General features: G+C 38.6%; 1 protein-coding gene and 1 pseudogene across 1 annotated transcript in view; one reads left to right on the top strand and one right to left on the bottom strand.

The window, feature by feature from the left end:
- The window catches only part of CCDC192 (coiled-coil domain containing 192), a 184,882-nt gene that overhangs the window by 54,690 nt on the left and 105,753 nt on the right, over positions 1–24,439 (top strand). The gene's annotated exons all lie outside the window — the stretch shown is intronic.
- Positions 18,289–20,616, bottom strand: LOC100423149 (cullin-1-like; annotated as a pseudogene).

The following is a 24,439-nucleotide window of genomic DNA, read 5'->3' on the forward strand; positions in this document are numbered from 1 at the left end:
CATGCCCTATGTTGACCCATCCTACTCACTTATGCCTATGTTGACACTGCATTTCTGATTCTGACAGGATGATTTTTAAATTTATAGCACACACAGGCAGATAAATGCCTTTTTCAGAATTGTTTAAGGGAGGAAAGGGCAAGGGCTTCTCTCTGATTTTGCCTAAGATGGAGAGCAGTCTTGGTGTCAGTGGTCTGAGTCTGATCTGCTCAGTGAAGGAAAAATACCTCCAGGGAGTGTTCTTTAATGTCGTGAACAGCAGAGAGGCATTTGTGGAGAATGACTGATTACACAGAGTATAATATGCAGGCACATATAGAAAAAAAAAGTTCTAGAGAGGATATATAATGGATTATGAAATCAATCAATCAAATTCAATTTCCTCTCTAAGGAATTGGTAAACAAAACAAAAACCTGTTACCTAATATAAATAAGGGAGCAGTTCTAACCTTTTCTACATTTTAATTTCAGGCCATGGGACTTCTGTGGATTCTATTCTATTCTTGTCCTACCCCATCCAAATGTCTACTTCTTACTTCAAAGTCCCTTATTATCTGTGTATGTGCTTATGTCCTGTGTCCAGAAAAAAAAGTATGAACTCTAAAGTTTCACTTACCTGAACTACCTCAAATATGTTATCTCAGATTGTTTCCCTTAGTAACACAATGGACTGCTGCATCATCCTGCCGCTTTGAATGTGTGGTGTCCTTGTCCACCCCCACTCCCCATCTCTATTCCTCTGTTCTCATCTTGAGTATTCTGTGTTTTCTTTGGAATCCACACACTCTAAAGAAGCAGTAAGTGGAACTGGGATTCCATTCCGGTGGGAACAATCACTTCCTGCTTTAAAATTCATCTGGGAACAGTTGTCTTCCTCATTCAGAGTAGGGGACTCTGTATTTCCTAACCTCAGGGACTTTCCCTGAAGTTGCCTAATTTTTGTTTCCAAAAGCCTAAACCCATCAAAAAGACTAATAAGGCCTTGAGAGAAACGGAGACTCCTGAGAGAGACTCAAAGATAGCAGAGTGCCTTTTCCCCAAACTGGAGACAGTCGGCTCTCTGAGTCACACCAGCATGGGAAGCCTGTACCCTGTTCCATGAAAATGCTCTTGAGAATGTGCCAGTTAGAGGGATTGTTGTATCCTAGGAGTGTGTCCTAGGCCTCTGTGAAATGTAGGATTTAGGATTCCAGACGAGGGTTTCTGGTGGGATGAGAAAGGTATTGCCAGTGCCCTGGGGATATATAGGGTTCCCAGATGGGTAAACTACACTGGGGAGAGAAGATCTTCGAGAACGGTTGTGTAACTAGAGGTGAGGACTTAACGTTGAAATAAATAAGATTTACAGAAAGTAAAAAATGTGCTATTTTTTGTACACTTGGATTTGTGGATTGAGAACTGTCAGCTTTGCAGTAGCTCTATTTCTGTGTAATTACTTTATGCCCAATCTCATGTTGACTTTAATTTCTTAGAACCCAATATTATTGCTTTTTGACCTTTACGTCTAACGGTTGCCCTTTATATCCAAGTCAATGATTAATCGCCTCACCTTTCCCATATCTTTTCATTTCTCTCTGGTAATCTTATCTATTCTTAAGGTCTAGAGAAATTTTTCAAAGATTAAAGGAAACTTAGGAATCTCTTTGCCTGCATCCCTAACTTTGTATTTCAGTTATTGATTGACCTGTTGGTAAATATTTCTATTTTCACTTGAAGTTTAAATGATCCTTTATTAAGGCTTATTAAATGATCCTTTATTAAGGATCATTTTCCCCAAAATAATGTGAGGGTGTTATGGGTTAAATTATATGTCAACCTCCCAATTAATTTGTTGACGTTCTAACTCCCAGTACCCCAGAACATGACTTTATCTTTTAAAAGGGTCATTGCATATGCAATTCATTAAGATAAGGTCAGCAGGGCATGGTGGCTCACACCTGTAATCCCAGCACTTTGGGAGGCCAAGGTGGGCAGATCACGAGGTCAGGAGTTTGAGACCAGCCTGACCAACATAGTGAAACCCTTTCTCTACTAAAAACACAATAATTAGCCAGGCGTGATAGGACGCACCTGTAATCCCAGCTACTCAGGAGGCTGAGGCAGGAGAATCGCTTGAACTCAGGAGGCAGAGGTTGCAATGAGCCAAGAGCCTGCCACTGCACTCCAGCCTGGGTGACAAAGAGAGACTCCATCTCCAAAAAAAAAAAAAAAAAAAAAAAAAAGATCATACTGGAGTTGGATGGGCCTGTAATCTAATCTGATTGGTGTCCTTATAAAAAAATGAAAATTTGGACACACTCATACAGGGAGAAAGCCATGTGAACCTGAAGGCAGACACCCGAGTGATGCTTCTGCAAGCCAACGAATGCCAAAGATTGCCAGCAAACCATCAGAAGCTAGGAGAGGGGCTGGAATATATTCTCCCTCACAGCCCTCAGAGGGAGTCATCGCTGCTGACACTTTGATCTCAGAATTGCAGCCTCCGGAACTGTGAGATAATAAATTTTTGTTGTTTAAGCCACCCAGTTTGTGGTACTCTTTTATGGCAACCATAGTAGACAAATACAGGAGATAATTATACTTCTAAGCAGACCCTTGGAGATCTATTTTATGTGCATAAACCTAGAAATGACTACTAAAGCTATTAAAGACAAAAATATTAATAAACATAAAAGTCTCTTCTGTCTAGGATGGGGTTAAGGTAAAGATTTTGTTGTTTGTTTAACTCCTAAAATTGAAATGAGACTAAACCCGTTCTGTGAGCTCAGTCTACATTCAGATATAGGGCTTCCTGCCCATTCCACAGATAGGATAGGTAATTTTTAAAGTGCTTGCCTCTGTTATTTACTGCCAGGAAATTTCATAATTTGTGTTACTAATCCAGTTCAGCTTGCAAAGCATTTGGCATGAGAGAATGCTTTGTTTTTAAATTAAGTCCCTCCTTTCTCTGTAGCATGATCTCTACAAGGTCTGGCAAGACTTAATTTGTTTTTCAGTGATTTTTGAGTGACAGTGGAGAACTATTCTGCAGTATTAATTGCTGCATGTAAATGTGTGGGTTGTAGAGGAGAAAATTTTGGAGAACAGACAATCAGAGGAGATAACTAGGAAATTCACATTACTTAATGGAGTGGTTTTAGTAATTGCACCAAGTGATGGATTGCATGAATGGTGAGAAAAAGAGAAGTCTTTTGTCTTTGTGGCTTAAACATATGGATGGATGGTGCCATGTATTGAAAGAAGGAAGTCTGGGGAAGGAATAAATTATGAGGAGTTCATCTTGAATGCATTAATTCTGATTTGCCTGGTATACATTCAAATGACAATATCAAATAGGTTGTTGGATTGTGTGTGTGTGTGTGTGTGTGTGTGTGTGTGTGTGTGTCTGAAGCTGAGTGGTTGTACATTTGAAAATTGGGAGTCATCAGTATGTGACTGGCATTTAAACTGTGCTATCTAATGAGATTACTTAGAGAAAGAGTATAGATAAGGCAGAGAGGAGTGCCCAGGACCAAATCCTTAGATGTCAATATGTAGATTTGAAGAAGAGGAAAATCCAGCCAATGAAACTGAGAATCTGAAAGAAATTCAGAGAATTCTGTCCTTGAAACAGAAAGAGGAGAGTGTTTCAAGGGGCATGAGGTGATCAAATGAGTAATACTTTATTGTGAGGTTGAATAAGGTGCCCAGAAAATTGTATATTGCATTTGGTAAAATGAGGATCAGAGGAAACCTTGACAAGATCCATTTCGATACCATAGTGGAGGGTACAAGCCAGATTGGAAGCATGGTTGGGAGAGGAATGTAATTTAGGCTGCTGGCAGCCCTCTTCCCAGTTACTGGAAATTTTTTTCCATAGTGAGAGAAAGATATAGAGATAGAGATAGAAACAGAAAGAGGGAGGAAGGAAAAGAGAAAGATTGAGAGAGAATGGGCAAAGGACTAATGGTAGAGTGAGAGATTTCTAAAACTCTAATTTGAGATTCAGGTTCTAGGGGAGCCTCTACTTCCCAGTTAAATGAACCAATTTATTTTTTGCTTTGTTTAGAGATGGAGCCCCACTCTTTTGCCCAGGCTAGAGTGCAGTGGCATGATCATAGCTCAGTGCAGCCTTGAATGCCTGGGCTTAAATGACCCTCCCACCACAGCCTCCCAGGTAGCTGACATTACAGGTGCAAGCCACTAAACCTAGCTCAGTTATCTTTTTAACCTAAACATATTTGCACTGAGTTTCTATAATATAACTGCAGTGGCCTTGACAAATAGATAAATTGGTGACATACCTGAAACTGGAATTTAGTACAACTCCCCCCCAAAGGAATTCTCCGTAGCTCTTTTCTTGGCTATGGCCATGGAAGTAAAGGACAAAGAAAAGCTCTCAGAGGTCAGAAACAGTCAAATTGTTCAGCTACCTCCACTCACTGCACTGCCAGGACAGTGAGGCCTTTCTATCTCTGACTAATAGAATCTGCAAATAGAATTTGCAATGGCTGGTGACAACTGTAAGTGATTTCCATTTGCTCCTGATTGTCCTGTTTTTCTGTATATTGGGCATATTAGGGATGGTACATTCTTTATTTAATTTTAGATGCTATATCATGACGATTCTCATCTGGATCTGATTCAGGAGGGAATGCACATAGTTTGGAGATCTGAATGTAGAGCTAAAGGCAGTAACTTGATACAATTTTGGCTTGTCTCCTTTTGAGAGGGAGTGAATGCATTTTTGGATTAACATATAACAGATGCATTATATTATGCAGGAGCATTTTAGGAAATGCATATTATGTATAGGTATAAGGGTTTAATTGTGCTGAACACCCAGAGGTCAAGGGTGGACTGTAATTGGCTTCCGTTTTTGTGTCTGCTTTATTTGGAGAATGACTCCTTTCTCACTCCAATCTTTTAACAATTCTATAGCTGTAAATCACAGTATTCCTGGCTAGAGGGAATGACTTTTGAGCACAAGATCTAGGTCCATTCAATTATAATATCTCATTTTCTTGACCATAAAAGTTGATTCAGGACAAGTTATACGATCTAATAGAGTCTTTTTTCAATTTTAACTGGAACATGAAGTGCCTTACTACTAAGGCCATGAAACTGGAAGTCTATAGATGCCATTTTTCCTAGTGTGTGAAGATAGCTTGTCTGCACTGGGAAATAACAAGGCAGACACATAGGAGCAGCACTAAGATTTGGAGGTAGGAAGAGACAGAATACTATGACCTTGTTTGAGTTTGTGGAATCTAGTTTATGCGAAACAATACCTATTTCTGACTCCTTAGTTATATAAGCCAATAATTTTTATGTGCCTTTTTAAAAGAGTACACTTACAAAAAATGACAACAGTAAGAGAAGGTGATTGTTTTACAAAGTTTTGGAAAAGAAGTAAAAGTATGGGATGATAATGGAGAGGGAGGCAATGGAGAGTTCAGTGGACACCTTTCATTCATGGAAATGTCTATGTCATGTTTATACGCTGAATGGAATCTTTCAGAAAGAGTAAACTAGAAAATGCAGAAGTGGATTGGGGAGTAGGGTACAGAAATTACCAAAGTAAAGGCTTTGTGACAGGTAGGCGTGATAGGAGTCAAAGCCAAGTGCAGTGGCTGGCCTTTGATAAGCTGAAGAATATCATCTCTATTTGTTCAGTAAGGATGCTTTCCTCTTCAAATAACAGAATCCCAATTAAAGTAACGTAATAACGTTGCGGGACTTTTCCTTAGTTCAGCTAAAGATAGGGTCTTTGTCCCACGGCCAGCAAGGTTTAGGCTCACAGGTTTGAAGGGTGAATACAGCAGGGTTTTATTGGGTGAAAAGGAAAAAAAGGGGAAACAGGGACTCTCTGTGAGGCCAGAGTTCCTGTTGATGTGCTTCCCGCCTTGTGTTTGAATCCCAGGTTCCACACAGGAAGAGGAGGGGCAAGCTCCTGCCTTCTGCAAAGGGTGTGAACTATGTGGCTCAGTCCCAGTGCATTCCTTCCAGTGCGCAGGCCAGTTGGAGTTTTGCCAGGGACCCCTTCCTACCTTGCTGTTTCAATAATGCCAGCTATCATCTTATATAACAATATGTCTATAGGTGGGCCAGTTTCAGAGTTGGTTAATTCAGTGGCTCAGGACTGTCACCAAGGGCCAGGTGCAGTGGCTCAGGCCTGTAATCCCAGCACTTTAGGAGGCCAAGGCAGGTGGATCACTTGAAGTCAGGAGTTCAAGACCAGCCTGACCTACATGGTGAAACCCCATCTCTACTAAAATACAAAGTTAGCCAGACATGGTGGCATGCACTGTAATCCCAGCTACTCTGGAGGCTGGGGCAGGAGAATCAGTTGAACCTGTGTGGGGGAGGTGTGGACGTTGAGGTGAGCCAAGGTCATATCACTGCATTCTAGCCTGGGCGACAGAGTGAGACTCTGTCCCAAAAAAAAAAAAAAAAAACATTACCAAGATCCTTTGCTCTACCCTCCTTTGCTCTACCCTCTCTATTTGTTGGTTGTGTCATACTTGCAAGATATCAGCAGTAATTCCAAGCAATAAGCAGTCAAAACTACATCCTGATAAAAAGAGATGTGCTTCTTCCTGTGCAGCTCCTTAAAAATCTAGTAAAAATCCTCCTCAAGCTCTGGGGGCCTCTATATATTGCATGCCTGTGTCAGAAATGATCTCTTATACCTGGAAATGAAACAAACATGACTGATTTAGTTCAATCATGATTCATGTCTCAGGGCTGGACAAGGCCAAGCTCTCCTGAACACATGGATGTCAGCTAATCCAAGTTGGGTTTTGGTTAGCAAGAGATAAAAGGGTAAAAAACTCATGGGAAATAGATGATCAGTATCTGCTGCAGTAAGGTTTATAGATTAACTGGTGGGAAGGTGAGGGAGTAGCTATCTGGCAGCTTCTATTTTTTTCAGGGACTTACTGAGATTGTCATTTGGGGTGGGTAGAATTTTTGAAGAGAGGGGAAGTATGAAATGATATTTGAGGAGAAAGTTGAGGGAAATAAATAGCTACCTCACAGAAGAGAAAAGTCAATTTACTAGGAGAAAAATACAGTGATATTTTTATTTCAGGATATTGTGGAGTACCCACCTGAGGTTTGTGTTTATTAATTCAAAATGAAACCAGTGAATCCAATTTTGTGATGCTTTTTCTGGTAACATTCAATGAGTGGATGCAATGCTAACAATTTTCTAAACCTTAAAAAATCATTTTATTTATTTTCTATTTTTAATGGGGGTAAAATTCACAGAACTTGTAATTCATCATTTTGAAATATACAATTCAGTCACATTTAGTGTGTTCCCAATATTGTGCAACCATCGTTCTCAAGTTTCAACGCTTTTTCATCACCCCAGAAGAACACTTTATGCCCATTAAGTAATCACTCCTCAAACCCTCTTCCTCTCATCCCTTGAAAATCACTAATCTGATTTCTGTCTTTATGGATTTATTTATTCTGGATATTTCAGATGAAAGGATTTATCTAATATGACCTTTTGTATCTGGCTTTTTGCACTTAACAAAATGTTTTTGAGGTTTATCCAAGTTATAGCAAGTATAAGTACTGCCTTCTTTTTTATGCCTGAATAATATTCCATTGTGTGTACATAATGCAATTTGTTTATCTACTCTGTTGATGGACGTTTGGTTTCCAACTTTTAGCTATTATGAATAAATATTAGTATGCCATATTTTGTGGATGTAAGTGTTCATTTCTTTTTGGTATATATGTAGAAGTAGAATTGCTAGATCACATGGTAATTCTATGTTTAACTTTTTGATCGGTCACCAATTACTTTCCACATTGCCTGTAACATATTACGTTCCTACCAGCAATGTGCAAAGGCTTCTATTTCTCCATATCCTCAGCAATACCTTTTATTTTCCATTTGAAAAATTTTAGTCATAATAGTAGATATGAAGTAGAATCTCACTGTGATTTTGATTTGTACTACTTTAATGACTAATGATGTTGAACATCTTTTCATGTGCTTCTTGGCCATTTGTGTGTCTTCTTTAGAGAAATGTCTACTCAAGTCCTTTGCCTAGTTTTCAAATGAGTGGTTTGTCTTTTTGTTGCTGAATTATGAGTTCTTTATATATTCTACATACATATATGATAAACCTTTATCATATATATTATTTGCAAATACTTTCTTACATCTCGTAAGTAGTCTTTTCATTTTCTTGATGATATTCTTTGCTGCACAAGTTCTTAATTTTCGCCAAGTCAAATTTGACTATTTTTAAAGTTTTTGTTTGTGTTTTTGCTGTCAAAGAATCCATTGCTTAATTCAAGATCGTGAAGATTTACCCCGGTGTTTTCTGCTAACAGTTTTACAGTTTGTGCTTATATATTTAGGTTGTTGATTTAGTTTAACATCATTTTTGTTTATGAAGTAATATAGGGGTCCAACTTCAAGCTCTTACATGTTGGTTATCCATTTGTGCCAGCACCATTTGTTGAAAATCCTCTTCTTTGTCTATTAAACTGTCTTGGCGCCATTGACAAAAATCAATTAGCCATAGATTTCTGGGTTGATTTCTGAACTCTCAGTTCTATTCCAGTGGTCTATGTGTCTATCCTTATTCCATTCAGATACTCTTTGGATTACTGTAGCTTTGTAGTAAGTTTTGAAATTGGGAAGTGTGAGTCTTCCAACTTTTCTTCTTTTACAAGATACCATAGGCTGTTCTGGATCCTTTGAGATTTCATATGAATTTTGAGTATTGGGTCTCTTATTCTGAAAAAAAGAAGCCATTGTAATTTTAATACAGATTGCATTAAATCTGTAGGTTGCTTTGAGGCATATTGCCATCTTCATAATATTAAGACTTTTAATCCATGAATGTGAGACGTCTTTCCATGTATTTAGTTTTTCTTTATTTCCATAACATTTTGAGTTTGCATTGTACCAGTGCTTCCCTTCCTTGATTAAATTTATTCCTAGATAGTTTATTCTTCTGGATCGATTGTGAATGGAATTATTTTATTTCCTTTTCAGATTGCTCATTTCTGGTTGTATAAATCATGCCTTTTTTCCCATGTATTTCTGATACGTTGACATATGAGGCCTTGGTGACCCTGGTTACACTACCACTCCTTCCCAGGGCTAGCCAATTCCTAGAAATAGCAAATAACTTTCCCGGGAGCATTCCTTTCATATGGAAAGTAACCAGTCCAAAGCCCACACTCCCATTCCCTCCTCTATTGGGTTCTCAAACTCAGGGCCACAATTCCCCTGCCCTAATCACCCTAAGTTCTGGTACCACACAACTAGGGATAAGCCCCTATGTTCCTGAGTTTGCTGAAATTTTTCAAACTAGCCAATCCAATGCTTGACTATCTTGACTTACTTGTCCCTTCTTAACAAAACCACAACAAGGGCTCTTGCCCATGTTTTCCCCTTGCTCCCTCTGCCTCCTGACCAACTCCGGTGCTTTTCTGTGTTCCCCCTGTGGTGTAGCATGCTACCTCCTCTTGGGAACTGTAAGTGACAGACTACCTTTTCAATGGCAGTCATCTCCTGATTTCTTAGCCTCACCACACCTGAATAATAATAAAACCTACACTTTAAAACACCGGTGTGTAGAAACATGAACTGATTTTTGTGTATTTATCTTTCATGTGGTTTGGCTGTGTCCCCACCTGAATCTCATCTTGAGTTGTAGCTCCCATAACTCCCACATGTTGTGGGAGGGACCTGGTGGGAGATAATTGAATTATGAGGGCAGTTTCCCCCATACTGTCCTTGTGGTAGTGAATAAATCTCATGAGATCTGATGGTTTTATAAATGGGAGTTTCCCTGCACAAGCTCTCTTTTTGCTTGCTGCCATGTAAGAGATTCCTTTGCTCTTCCTTCATCTTCTGCCAGGATTGTGAGGCCTCCCCAGCCATGTGGAACTGTGAGTCCATGAAACCTCTTTTCTTCATAAATTATCCAGTCTGGGGTATGTCTTTATTAGCAGCATGACTACAGCTTAATACAGTAAATTGCTACCATTAGTGACTTGCTGATGTAAAGATACCCAAAAGTTTAAAAGCAACTTCGGAACTGGGTAACAGGCAGAGGTTGGAACAGTTTGGAGGGCTCAGAAGAAGATAGGAAAATGTGAGAAAGTTTAGAACTTCCTAGAGACTTGTTGAATAACTTTGACAAAAATGCTAACAATTACATCCAGGCTGAGGTGGTCTCAGATGGAGATGAGAAATTTGTTGGGAACTGAAGCAAAAGTTGCTCTTCTTATGCTTTAGCAAGGAGACCATGGCATTTTGCCCCTGCCCTAGAGACTTTTGGAATTTTGAACTTGAGAGAAATAATTTAGGGTATCTAGCAGAAGAAATTTCTAAGCAGCAAAGCATTAAAGAGGTGGTTTGGGTGTTGTTGTTAAAAGCATTCAGTTTTATAAGGGAAGCAGAGCATAAAAGTTCAGAAAATTTGCAGCCTAACAATGTGACAGAAAAGAAAAACCCATTTTCTGAGAAGAAAGTCAATCAGGCTGCAGAAATTTGCATAAGTAATGAGGAGCCAAATGTTAATCACCAAGATGATGGGGAAAATGTCTCCAGGGCATGTCCAAGGTCTTCACAGCAGCTCCTTCCATCACAGGAACCGAGGCCTGGGAGGAAAAAATGGTTTCATGCACCAGGCCCATGGTGCCTCTGCTGTGTGCAATCTAGGGACTTGGTGCCCTGCATTCCAGCCACTCCAGTCATGGCTAAAAGGGACCAAGGTACAGTTCAGGCCATGGCTTCAGAGGGTGCAAGCCCCGAGCCTTGGCAGCTTCCACATGGTGTTGAGCCTGAAGTGCACCAAAGTCAAGAATTGAGGTTTGCAAACTTCTGCCTAGGTTTCAGAGGATGTATGGAAATGCCTGGATGTCCAGGAAGAAGTTTGCTGCAGGGGCAGTGCCCTCATGGAGAACCTCTGCTAGATCAGCACAGAAGGAAAATGTGGGGTGGGAGCCCTCAAACAGAGTCTTCACTGGGGCACTGCCTAGTGGAGCTGTGAGAAGAGGGCCACTGTCCTCCAGACCCCGAAATGGTAAATCCACTGACAGCTTACACCCTGTGCCTGGAAAAGCCACAAACACTCAATGCCAGCCTATAAAAGCAGCCAGGAGGGAGGTTGTATCCTGCAAAGCCACCGGGGCAAAGTTACCCAAGTCCATGGGAACCCACCTCTTTCATCAGTATGACCTGGATGTGAGACATGGAGTCAAAGGAGATCATTTTGGAGCTTTAAGATTTGATTGCCCTGCTGGATTTCAGACTTGCATGGGACTTTTAGCCCTTTCAGTTGGGCCAATTTCTCCCATTTGGAATGGGTGTACTTATGCAATGCTTGTACACCCCTTGTATCTAGGAAGTAACTAATTTGCTATTGATTTTACAGGCTCATAGGCAGGAGAGACTTTCCTTGTCTCAAGTGAGAGTTTGAATTGTGGACTTTTGAGTTAATGCTGAAATGAGTTAAGGCTTTTGGGGACAGTTGGGAAGGCATGATTGGTTTTGAAATGTGAGGACATGAGATGTGAGAGGATCCAGGGGTGGAATGATATGGTTTGGCTGTGTCCCCATCCAAATCTCATCTTGAATTGTAACTCCTGTAAGTCCCACATGTTGTGGGAGGAAGCCAGTGGGAGATAATTGAATCATAGGGGCCATTTCCCCCATACTGTTCTCGTGATACAGAATAAGTCACAAGAGATCTGATGGTTTTATAAATAAGAGTTCTCTTGCACAAGCTCTCTTTTTGCCAGCTGCCATGTAAGACATTCCTTTGCTCTTCCTTCATCTTCTGCTGTGATTGTGAGGCCTCTCCAGCCATGTGGAACTGTGAGTACATGAAACCTCTTTTTTTACAAATTATCCAGTCTTGGGTATGTCTTTATTAGCAGCAGGAGAACAGACTAATAAGATCTTATACCCTGAAACTTTACCAAATTTATTTATTAGCTCGTGTGTGTGTGTGTGTGTGTGTGTGTGTGTGTGTGTGTGTGTTTTGGAATTTTTCTTAAAATAGAATTATGTCATTTCCAAATAGAGATAGTTGAACTTCTTTGTTTCCAATGTGAACATCTTATTTGTTCATTTCATAGCTCTAGCTAGGATTTTCAGTACAAGGTTGAGTAACAGTGGTGAAAGTAGACATCCTGTCTTGTTCCTGACCTTACCAGAAAAGCTTTCTGTTTTCCACCATTGAGTATAATGTTAGCTGTGGAATATCCATAAATGTCTTTTATCATGTTGAAGAAGTTTCCTTTTCCTACTTTGATAAGTATTTTTGTCACAGAAGAGTGTTGGATTTTGTCATCTTTTTTTGCACCTGAAGTGACCATGTAGTATTTTTCCTCTATTTTATTAATGTGATCTATTGCATCAATCCATTTTTAGATATTGAACCACTCTTGTACATCTGAGATTAATCCCGCTTGGTTATGGAGTATAATATTTTTACTGTGCTGTTGGATCCAGTTTGCTAGTATTTTGTTGAGGATTTCTGTATCTATATTCATAAAGGATATTAGGCTATAGTTTTCGTGTACTGTTTTGTCTGACTGTAGTATTAGGGTATTGTATTAGGAAGAATTTCCTTCTCTTCTGTATTTTGGAGGAGGTTGAGTAATATTAGTGTCAGTGTTAATCCTTTTTGAAATGTATAATATACCAGTGAAGCCAACTGGTTCTGGGCTTTTCTTTGTTGGGAGTTTTGTTTCTTTTTTTTTTTTTTTTTCCTACTGATTCAATCTCTTCAATTGTTGTAGGTCAATTGACATTTTCTATTTCTTCTTGAGTCAGTTTTAGTAATTCATGTTTTCTAGGAATTTATTCAGCTCATCTAAATTATCTAATTTGTTGGCACTCATTTGTTCATACTAGTATCTTATAATCCTTTTATTTCTGTAAAGTTGGAAGTATTGTTTCCACTTTCATTTCTGATTCTAGTTATTTACATCTACTGTCTGTTTTTCTTAGCAATGTAGCTGAATACTTATCAACTTAGTTGATTATTTCAAGGAACTAATATTTGGTTTTATTGATTATCTCTATTTTTTTATTCTCTAGCTTATCATCTCGCTTTAACCTTTATTATATCCTTCCTTTTGTTGGGTTGTTGATGTGACATCTTTTTCATTTTGTAATGTAAGCATTTTCAGCTATAAACTTTCCTCTGAGCACTGCCTTTACTGCATCGCATAAGTTTTTTTTCTATATATATAGATTTTATATGTGCATATATAAACAAACAAACATATATAAGGATCTATTTAAAATTACATACCATCACCCAATGCAGAACCCATGCATTAAATAAGTAAGTTGTCATCAACCTGAGACTGATGTTAAAGTAGTAATTTCTTTTTCTTCTCAATCTCCTTTGTCCTTTTTTAAAAAAGTTTTAATTTTTCTATAGGTTATTGGGGTACAGGTGGTGTTTGGTATATGAGTAAGTTCTTTAGTGGTGATTTTTGAGATTTTGGTGCACCCATCACTCGAGCAGTATACACTGCACCCTATTTGTAATCTTTTATCCTTCACTTCCCTACCAGTCTTCCCCCTAAGTCCCCAAAGTCCACTGTATCACTCTTACACTTTTGCATCCTCAGAGCTTAGCTCCCACATATCGGTGAGAACATATGACGTTTGGTTTTCCTTTTCTGAGTTACTTCTCTTAGAATAATAGTCTCCAATCTCATCCAGGTTGCTGCGAATGCCATTAATTTATACCTTTTTAAGGCTGAGTAGTAGTCCATCATATATATAGATATAGATATAGATATATAGATATAGATATAGATCACAGTTTCTTTACCCACTCGTTGATTGATGAGCATTTGGGTTGGTTCCACAATTTTGCAATTGTGAATTGTGCTGCTACAAACAAGCATGTGCAAGTATCTTTTTCGTACAATGACTTATTTTCCTCTGGGTAAATATCCAGTAGTGGGATTGCTGGATCAAATGGTAGGACTAAAATATTCTACTTTTAGTTCTTTAAAGAGTCTTCACACTGTTTTCCATAGTTGTTGTACTAATTTACTTCTTACCAGCAGTGTAGAAGTGTTCCCTGATCACTGCATCCATGCCAACATCTACTGTGTTTTTATTTTTTGATTATGGCAATTCTTGCAGGAGTAAGATGGTATTGCATTGTGGTTTTGATTTGCATTTCCCTGATCATTAGTGACGTTGAGCATTTTTTCATATATTTGTTGGCCATTTGTATGTCTCATTTTCAGAATTGTCTATTCATGTCTTTAGCCCACTTTTTGATGGGATTGCTTGTTTTTTTCTTGCTGATTTGTTTGAGTTTCTTGTAGATTCTAGATATTAGTTCTCTGTCAGATGTATAGATTGTGAAGATTTTCTCCCACTCTGTGGATTGCCTGCTTACTTTGCTGACTGTTCCTTTTGCCATGCAAAGGCTTTTTAGTTTAATTAAGTCCCAGCTATTTATCTTTGTTTTTATTGCATTTGCTTTTGGGTTCTTGGTCATGAAATCCTTGCCTAAGCCAATGTCTAGAAGGGTTTTAACAATGTTATCTTCTAAAATTTTTATAGTTTCAGGAAAGCACATAAGATTTAAATCCTTAATCCATCTTGAGTTGATATTTGTATAAGGTAAGAGATGAAGATCTAGTTTCATTCTCCTACATGTGGCTAGCCATTTATCCCAGCACCATTTGTTAAAAATGGTGTCCTTTCCCCAATTTATGTTTTTGTTTGCTTTGTCAAAGATCGGCTGTCTGTAAGCGTTTGGGTTTATTTCTGGGCTCTCTATTCTGTTACATTGGTCTGTGTGCCTATTTTTATACTAGTACCATGCTGTTTTGGTGACTATGGCCTTATAGTATAGTTTGAAATTAGGTAATGTGATGCCTCCAAATTTGTTCTTTTTGTTTAGTCTTGTTTTGGATATGCAGGATCTTCTTTGATTCTACATGAATTTTAGAATTGTTTCTTCTAATTCTGTGAAGAATGATGGTGGTATTTTGATGGGAATTGTGTTGAATTTGTAAATTGCTTTTGGCAATATGGTCATTTTCACAATATTCATTCTACCCATCCACGAGCATGGGATGTGTTTCCATTTGTTCGTGTTGTCTATGATTTCTTTCAGCAATGTTTTGTGGTTTTCCTTGCGCAGGTCTTTCACCTCCTTGGTTATGTATATTCCTAAGTTTTTTTTTTTTTTTTTTTTTTTTTTTTTTTTTTTTTTTTTTTTTTTTTTTTTTGCAGCTATTGTAAAAGGGATTGAGTTCTTGATTTGATTCTCTGCTTGGTTGCTGTTGGTGTATAGAAGAGCTACTTATTTACGTACCTTAATTTTGTATCCAGGAACTTTGCTGAATTATTTTATCAATTCTAGTAACTTTCTGCAGGACTCATTAGGGTTTTCAAGGTAAATAATCATATCAGCAAACAGTGACAGTTTGACTTCCTCTTTACTGATTTAGATGCCCTTTATTTCTTTCTTTTGTCTGATTGCTCTGGCTAAGACTTCCAGTATGATGCTGAAGGGGAGTGGTGAGAGTGGACATCCTTATCTGGTTCCGGTTCTCAGATAATATGTTTTCAACTTTTCACCATTCAGTATTATGTGGGCTGTGGGTTTGTCATCTTTTATTACATTGAGGTATATCCCTTGTATGCTGATTTTGCTGAGAGTTTTAATCATAAATTGATGCTGGATTTTGTCAAATGCTTTTTCTGCATTTGTTGAGATAATCATGTGACTTTTGTTTTTAATTCTGTTTTTGTGGTGCATCACATTTACTGACTTGCATATATTAAACCATCCCTGGTATGAAGTCCACTTGATCATGGTGGATTAGCTTTTGGATAATGTTGTTGGATTTGGTTAGCTAGTATTTTGTTAAGGATTTTAGCATCTATGTTCATCAGGGATATCGGTCTGTAGTTTTCTTTTTTGGTTATGCCCTTTCCTGGTTTTGGTATTAGGGTGATGCTGGCATCATAGGATGACTTAGAGAGGGTTCCCTCTTTCTCTATCTTGTGGAATAGTGTCAATAGGATTTGTACCAATTCTTCTTTGAATGTCTGGTAGAATTCTGCTGTGAATCCATCTGGTTCTGGATTTTTTTTTGTTGTTAATAATTTTTAAATTACCATTTCAATCTTGCTGCTTGTTATTGGTCTGTTTAGGATATTTAATTTTTCCTGATTTAAGCTAGGAGGGTTGTATCTTTCCAGGAATTCATCCATCTCTTCTAGGTTTTTTAGTCTACATGTAAAGATGTACACAATAGCCTTGAATGATCTTTTGTATTTCTGTGGTGTCGGTTGTAATATATCCCATTTCGTTTCTCATTGAGGTTATTTGGATTTTCTCTTTTCTTGGTTAATCTTGCTAATGGTCTATCAATTTTATTTATCTTTTCAAAGAACCAGATTTTTGTTTAATTTCTCTTTTGTATTTTTTTTTGTTTCAATTTCATTTAGTTCTGCTCTGATCTTTGTTATTTCATTTCTTCTGCTGGGTTTGGGTTTGGTTTGTTCTTGTTTCTCTAGTTCCTTGAGGTGTGACCATAGATTGTCAGTTTGTGCTCTGTCAGTCTTTTCAATGCAGGCTTTTAGGGCTATGAACTTTCCTCCTAGCATTGCCTTTGCTGTATCTGAGAGGTAGTTTTTGTTGTTGGTGGTGGTGGTGGTTTTTTTTTTGACAGAGTCTCATTCTGTCACCCAGGCTGGAGTGCAGTGGCATGATCTTGGCTCACTGCGACCTCCACTTCCCAGGTTCAAGTGATTCTTCTGCCTCAGCCTCCTGAGTAGCTGGGACTACAGGCAGATGCCGCCACACTCAGCTAATTTTTGTATTTTTAGTAGAGATGGTGTTTCACCATCTTGGCCAGGATGGTCTTGAACTCCTGACCTCATGATCCACCCTCCTCGGCCTCCCAAAGTACTGGGATTACAGGCCTGAGCCACTGCACCCAGCATCCCAGAGGTTTTGATAGGTTGTGTCACTATTGTTGTTCACTTTGAAGAATTGTTCAAATTTTCATCTTGATTTCATTTTTGATCCAATGATCATTCAGGATCAGATTATTTAATTTCCATATATTTGCATGATTTTGAAGGTTTCTTTTGGAGTTGATTTTCAGTTTTATTCCACTGTGGTCTGAGACAGTGCTTAATATGATTTCAATTTTCTTAAATTTATTAGGGCTCATTTTGTGGCCTATTATATGGTCTATCTTAGAGAAAGTTCCATGAGCTGTTGAATAGAATGTGCATTCTGCGGTTGTTGGGTGAAATTTTGTATGTATATCTATTAAGTCCATTTGTTCCAAGGTATAGCTTAAATCCATTGTTTGTTGTTGTTGTTGTTGACTTTCTGTCTTGATGACCTGTCTAGTGCTGTCAGTGGAGTATTGAAGTCCCCCACTACTATTGTATTGCTGCCTATCTCATTTCTTAGGTCTATAAGTAATTGTTTTATAAATTTGGGAGCTCCAGTGTTAGGTGCATATATATTTAGGATTGTGATACTTTCTTGTTGAACAGGCCTTTTACCATTATATAATGTCCCTCTTTGTCTTTTTTAACTGCTGTTGCTTTAAAGTTCATTTCGTCTGATATAAGAATAGCTACTCCTGCTCATTTTGGTGTCCATTCACATGAAATGCCTTTTTCCACCCCTTTACCTTAAGTTTATGAGAGTCCTTATGTATAAGGTAAGTCTCTTAAAGGCAGAAGATAGTTGGTTGGTGAATTCTTATCCATTCTATTGTTCTGTATCTTTTAAGTGGAGCAATACGGCCATTTACATTCAATGTTAGTGTTGAGATGTGAGGTACCATTCAATAAGAAATCCTTTAATTTTCTTTATTTTCACACATTAAAAATGAAATACACTAAACAAATGGTTTTTCATAACAGATTACACATGAGTCCATTCAGACTTGCTCTCAAAGTGCTGCCAACATGACAAGTGCTGCCAATACAACAGTTGCTAATGGGGGAGCCCATGTCTTGATTTAAATGCAGTAGCGGGCAGCCTTCACCATGGGAGGTTCAGTCTTTTCTGTTCTTAAATTAGGGTAAATGGCATTGGTGTCCATATTTACAGATTTGAAATGTATCTATCCTGAGCAGTTCCAAGGTAAATCTGAGACCAGCTGATAGGAGTCTTGGTCTCAGTTTTAAAAAGGGAGGTCCAATGGTGGCAGGCTGGCTGCTATAAACTTGAGTTGTTTCCATTCTTTCCAACATGAACTATTTGCTGCAGGACACACAATCAGACCCTTCCTAGAGGGTTAAGTGAAGTAACTGTAGGTGTCTTTTTCACCATCAACTTGCTCCAAATGTTCTTTCTCAATTAGAATGTCAATGCATTTCTTGATCAGGGACCTGGGGTTTGAACCTGGAGGATAGCTGAGTGAGGGCCTCATCAACTAACTGCTGGTGTTTCAGAACCTTCCTCATCTTCATGATTCTCATGATGGCCGTCTGAGTCAGTAGTTTGCAGTCTTCCTCAATATTTTTGTGTGTGGTTTCTTGTTCCTGCTTCTGTTCCATTTCATTGGCACATTGATGTTAACCCTTAATTTCTAATTTTTATAACCAAGATATAATTTTATTAAGGTATCTGGCTTCAATTCCACCTCATCAGCATTTGCATTTTCATCTTCCAGGACCAAGGCATCTTCTGTGTTGTACTGAAGCAGGATTGCTATCTGGAATGTGGATGCCTGCAAAGTATATGTGTTTGTGAAGCAGTTAGTTACTAATTCTCCTTTAGACAACTGATATAACCTTGTCAATTTTCAGCCATTGTGATGACTGGCATAGAAAGCTGTGAATTGCCAATAACTACATTCCAACCCTAAGGGAAGGCAAACGTACAAGACTGCTCAAAGGACCAGGACCCAGAGCTCAGCACTTAAATGCTGAAATCTCAGTCTATGTATTCTGAATTTGTCAGGTGATTTTTGAATTGCTCATTCAGATCTTTGCTCATACCAGTGTCTTGAAACATCCACTGAAGTTTAGAGATATACTCGAAACCACAAGCTTGCTTTAACTTAGAGAACATGCTGGCTTCAGCAATGTCACTCCCTGCCTTCCCTTAGGGTTGGAACGTAGTTATCGGCAATTCACAGCTTTCTATGCCAGCCATCACAGTGGCTGAAAATTGACATAGTTACTGGCATCATCACTCGCATTGTCACCGTGGATGAGCCTCTTGGCCAGCATTTTTCATAGAACTTCTGAAACACGTCTTTGTCACCTGTGTACTTGTGACAACCATTACATTATTGAGTGTATCTTCTAGTTCTGCCTCATCTGTGTTCTTGGAACTTTTCCTCAAGAAGGAGTCACAGTATTGAGCCAGTGACTCAGGGGATTTTACTGGATGACTGGGCCATCTTGGTAACCGCATTGTTGTTTATGAAGCAACCACAAGCCTTGTCAAGAGCAGCCACAAAGCCAGTGTCATTGTTAAATGCAGACATTACCAAGGCAATGCATTTTTTGAACATCAAGCACAGTCTGTACATACATTTTGGGGTCATTTAAAGCAGCTTCTCCACACTTTTCAATGGCTAAAAGACCTGATTATGAATGTGCATCTCCAGCAGTTTTTTCAATTCTCCTAGGTTATTCTGGATTCTAGATACAAGATTATACATGTGTCTCAAATCTTCATTTTTGTCAGCATCCAATAAACTCTGAAGTTCTGTGTGGAATATTTCCAAGTGTTTTTCAATGAGGACATGCTCACATTTCCTTGCTAATTCATCTTGTGTGCCTTCATGAAGGTAAACCTGAACTCTTTGCTGTTCCTGAAGCACACAAGCTTCTGCCTTATTCATATATTCAGTAACTGGGTTCTGCTGCAAGAATTCAGTGCTCTCTTTGGCATAAAATCTCTCTGTGACAGAAAAAAAAAGAGAGATTCAAAGGATTCTTTATACACTGTTAACGTAGGGCCCTTTGCAAATGCATCATCTTCATTCAGCTCCAATTCCATGTAAAACTAAAACTCCACTCACAGTTTTGTATTGATGGTTTCACCATTTCCTTCCTTTTTGACCAGCTTTGAAGCAGAATTTCTTACCTGTTTATTCAGTGGCCTAAATAGTCTCTACAAGTCACTAATGCAAGGGAATAGATTTCACATATTCCTTTCATCCTTTGTCACATTCACAGTGAACCCAATGTCTATTGAGGTAGGCACAAATTCCATTCAGCACTTCGCTTGAAAATCAGTAATCTTCCCATTGTTGAGTGTAGAATTTCAGTACACTCTTGTCCATCAAATCTTCTCCATCCTTAAGAAGACTTGTCAAATAATTCTTCAAAAATTACTTAAGTTGTTTGTATAATTCCAAGCCAACGAACTGAGCACCTTCAGGTGTCTGCCCCTTTTTTGACTTAGAAACTCCAGCTCCTCATGCTTGGTTTGACTGGTGTACCCTAGCACACTAGTTATAAACATGAGGGTGGAGCTCCATGTATCTGGACCTGGTCATGCTGTGCGGCATGTACACCTGCTGGATGGTGGCTCTAAGGTCGTCCCAGATCTGGTCCAGCCCAATCTGCTTCAGGCCTTGGGGGTTCTGGCTCCGGGTTTATGACATCGTGAGGGATGTTCTAAAGTCATGCAGTGCAGCAATCCTTATTCAAAGTGCAGCTAGTTCTCCATTAGATAAAAATATGCAGTACCATTCCAAATTTATTCACAGCAGTTTGGAAAGAATGTCCTTTAAATGTAGAGAGTGAAATATATTGCAGGCAAACACACATCTCCGTGGTACCCAAAAGGCTCCCGTGATGCCTCCACCTAGTCGCCAGACCTAGGCCTTGGCAAAACCCGCATCCCACCAAGGTCTGGCTGCATCCCTCAGCCACTGGACTGCCCTGCCTGGAGTTGCATGTGACATGGCGCCTACCTTCTCCTCCCCTGCCAGCCCAGCCCTCCTCCTCCTGCTGCCGCCACCTCATCCCATAAGTTTTTGTATGCTATGTTTTGTCTTCATTTGTTTCTAAATATTTTTTAATTTGCCTTGTGATTTTTTCTTTGACCCACTGGTTGTTTAAGAGTGTGTTATTTTTGTGTATGTGAAAATTTTTCAATTTTCCTTCTGTTATTGATTTTTAGCTTTATTCTCTATTGTTGTGAGAGAAGGTACTTTAAATGATTTTATTCCTTCTAAATTTATTGAGAATTATTTTTATGAACCAAATTATAGCCTACCCTGGAGAATGTTTCATGTGCACTTGAAAAAGTATATATATTTTTCTGTTGTTTTGTGGATTGTTCTATCTGTCATACTATGTCTGCTATGTCTAGTTGGTTTATAGTGTAATTCAAGTCTATTTTCTTCTTGTTTTTTGTGTAGATATTATATCCATTATGAAACTGGAATATTGCACTTTGAGAGGTCAAGGCAGGCAGATCACTTGAGGTGAGGAGTTTGAGACCAGCCTGGCCAACACGGCATTGGTCTCTTCTAAAAATACAAAAATTTGCTGGGCATCATAATGCATGCCTGTAATCCCAGCTACTTGGAAGGCTGAGGAGGAGAACCTCTTGAACCTGGGAGGCGGAGGTTACAGTGAGCCAAGATCATACCACTGCACTCCAGCCTGGGTGACAGAGCGAGACTCCACCTCAAAAAAAATTAAAAAAAAAGTGGAATATTGAAGTCTCCAACTATTCTCACAGAAGTGTCTACTTCTCTCGTAAATTCTATCAATAGTTGCTTCATATATTTTGTGACTCCACTGTTTGGTGCATTTATGTGTATAATTTTATATCTCCTTGACAAATTGCCGCTTTTATCAATATGCAATGTGTTTCTTTCACTTTTATAAAAATTTTTTATAAAAAAATTCAACATCTATTTGACTATGTGACTATAGTCACATTCGCTGTCTTTTGGCTACTATTTACATGCAACATCTTTTTTCATTCTTTTACTTCCAACCTATTTGTTTCTTTGAGTCTAAAGTGGGTTTCTTGTAATCAGCATATAATTGGATCACACTTTAAAATTTATTCTGCTGGTTTCTGTCTTTAATTGGGGATCTAAGCCACTTAAAATATTACTAATAATAAAGAATATACTTCTGCCACATTGATTTTCATTTTCTATATATTTTATATCCTTTTTATTCCTCAGTTCCTCCAATACTACCTTCTTTTGTGTTTGACTGATATTTTCTAGTGTTCCCTTTTGATTCTGTATCTTTTGCAGTTATTTGTTCCTAGAATGTGTATGTTAGTATGCTTAAGAGTGTCCCATAGGCCTCTTAGGTTCTGTTTATTTCTCTTCATTATTTTTTCTTTCTGCTATTCAGACTGGGTAATTCCAATTGCTCTATTGCTATGGACTGAATATTTACACCTCCTCCAATTCATATGTTGAATTCCTAATTTTTAACGTGATGGTATTTGGAGGGGGTGCATTTAGGAGAGAATTAAGGTCATGAGGTTGGAATCCTCATGATGCAATTATTGCCCTTATAAGAAGAGGAGATAAGAGTTCTACTTTTCTCCATCATGTGAGGATACAGCAAAAAAAGGGGCTGTCTGTAAAACAGAAAGAGGGTCCTCACAAGACACTGAAATTTTTGTCACTTTGGTCTTGGACTTCTAAGACTCTGGAATTGTAAGAAATATTTTTTCTTTAAGTCACCAAGTCTGTGATGTTTGTTATAGAAGTCTGAACTGACTAAAATAAATTGGTTAACAAGAAGTGTGATACTACTGTAACAAATACCTTAAAATGAGTTTTGAGCTTCATGCTTTAAAAAGTAGATATTTCCATGAAGGGGCTGCTGAAGACAATCTGGTGAGGCCTGACCAAAATAGGAGAACTGGAGAGAAATCCTCCTTCTTCTTAGAGAAGACATAAATAATCATGAGCAGAATGTTGGTGGAAATATGAACAGTAAAGGCCATTTTGATGAGGTTTGAGATGGAAAAGAGGAACATGCCATTGGAATCCAGAGGAAAGCAATCCTTGTTGTAATGTGGCAAAGAACTTGGCTAAATTATCTTTGTGTTCTAGTGTTTTGCAGAAGATAGAACTTGTGAGTGATAAAATTGGATATTTAGCTGAAGACGTTTCTAAGCAAAGTGTTAAGAATACCAAGGGTGTGGCCAAGCAACTGTCTGTTAAGGAGATTGGTATGGGTGTGAAACATGGACCTAATCAGTACTCCACCAAGAACACTGCCAGTCTGAAATGAAGGAGATGAAAGTTGGGGGAAATGAAAAAAGTTTCTCAGACTTCTTAGAGGCTACAGGACAGGATGCTAAAGTTATTCAGTAGTCTTGTGCTATTCTAGAAGATGGGGGAAATAGCCCCAAAGGCAGTTCAGATATTATCAGGGACATCATCTCAGCTTCAACAGGCCAAATATCCTCCAACTAAAGCCATGAGGGTGCGGTCACCTGGAGCCATGGTAGCACAACCCTACCTGGAAGAAATTTGAAAGTAAGATCCTTACATGGTAGAGCCCTTGGGGTTTAGTTTCTCTCTGACAGAACCCTGGGGGAGAGACCACAATTCTGAGAGCCTTTGGGCATAACCCCCATGCAGTAGGGCTGGGTGGGCACAAGTCCTGCTCAACCTAGCCACAGCATGGGTGGATCTCTGCCAAGCTGTGGGGGTGACATTTCCACTCCAGTGGTCCTGGAGGGCAGAGTATCAAATGAAAAAGGATTATTCTAGATTATTCTTGAGCATTAAAGTCTAGTGGAATTTGCTGTGGTTGGTTCTGGACGTATGTGGGACTCATCACCTCTTCCTTCTTTCATTTTTCTCCCTTCTGGAATGGAAATATCTACCTTGTGCCTTTACCATCCTGTATTTTGGGGTTTGGGGGCCATTTTGGGATACGTTTTGTACTGACAGATCATAGTTATCCGTATTTTGGGTACATATAATATTTTGATACATATATACAATGTGTAATGATCAAATTAAGGTAATCGGGACATCCAACACTCATTTTTTTTTTGTATTGGAACATTAATATTTTTCTTCTAGTTATATTGATCACAATAAATTATTGGTAATCATAATTTTCTTACTGTACTAATGAACACTAGAACTTATTTCTCCTATTTATTTTTGTACCATTAACCAACTTCTCATTATCCTCTCCTCTTCCCTTTTCTTCCCAGCCTCTGGTAACTACCATTCTACTCTCTACTTCCATAAAATCTGCTTTTTTAGCCCCAGATAGAAGTGAAAACGTGTAATATTTGTCTTTCTGTGCCTGACTTATTTCAATTAACATACTGACCTCTAGTTCCATTCCTGTTGCTGCAAATGATAGGCTTTCATGCTTTTTAATGGATGAATAATATTCTGTTGGGTATACATACCACATTTTCTTTATCCATTCGTCCATTAATGAACCGTTAGGTTGATTCTGTATTTGGCTATT

Source organism: Macaca mulatta, chromosome 6 (assembly GCF_049350105.2).
Source record: "Macaca mulatta isolate MMU2019108-1 chromosome 6, T2T-MMU8v2.0, whole genome shotgun sequence".
NCBI classification, from domain to species: Eukaryota; Metazoa; Chordata; class Mammalia; order Primates; family Cercopithecidae; genus Macaca; species Macaca mulatta.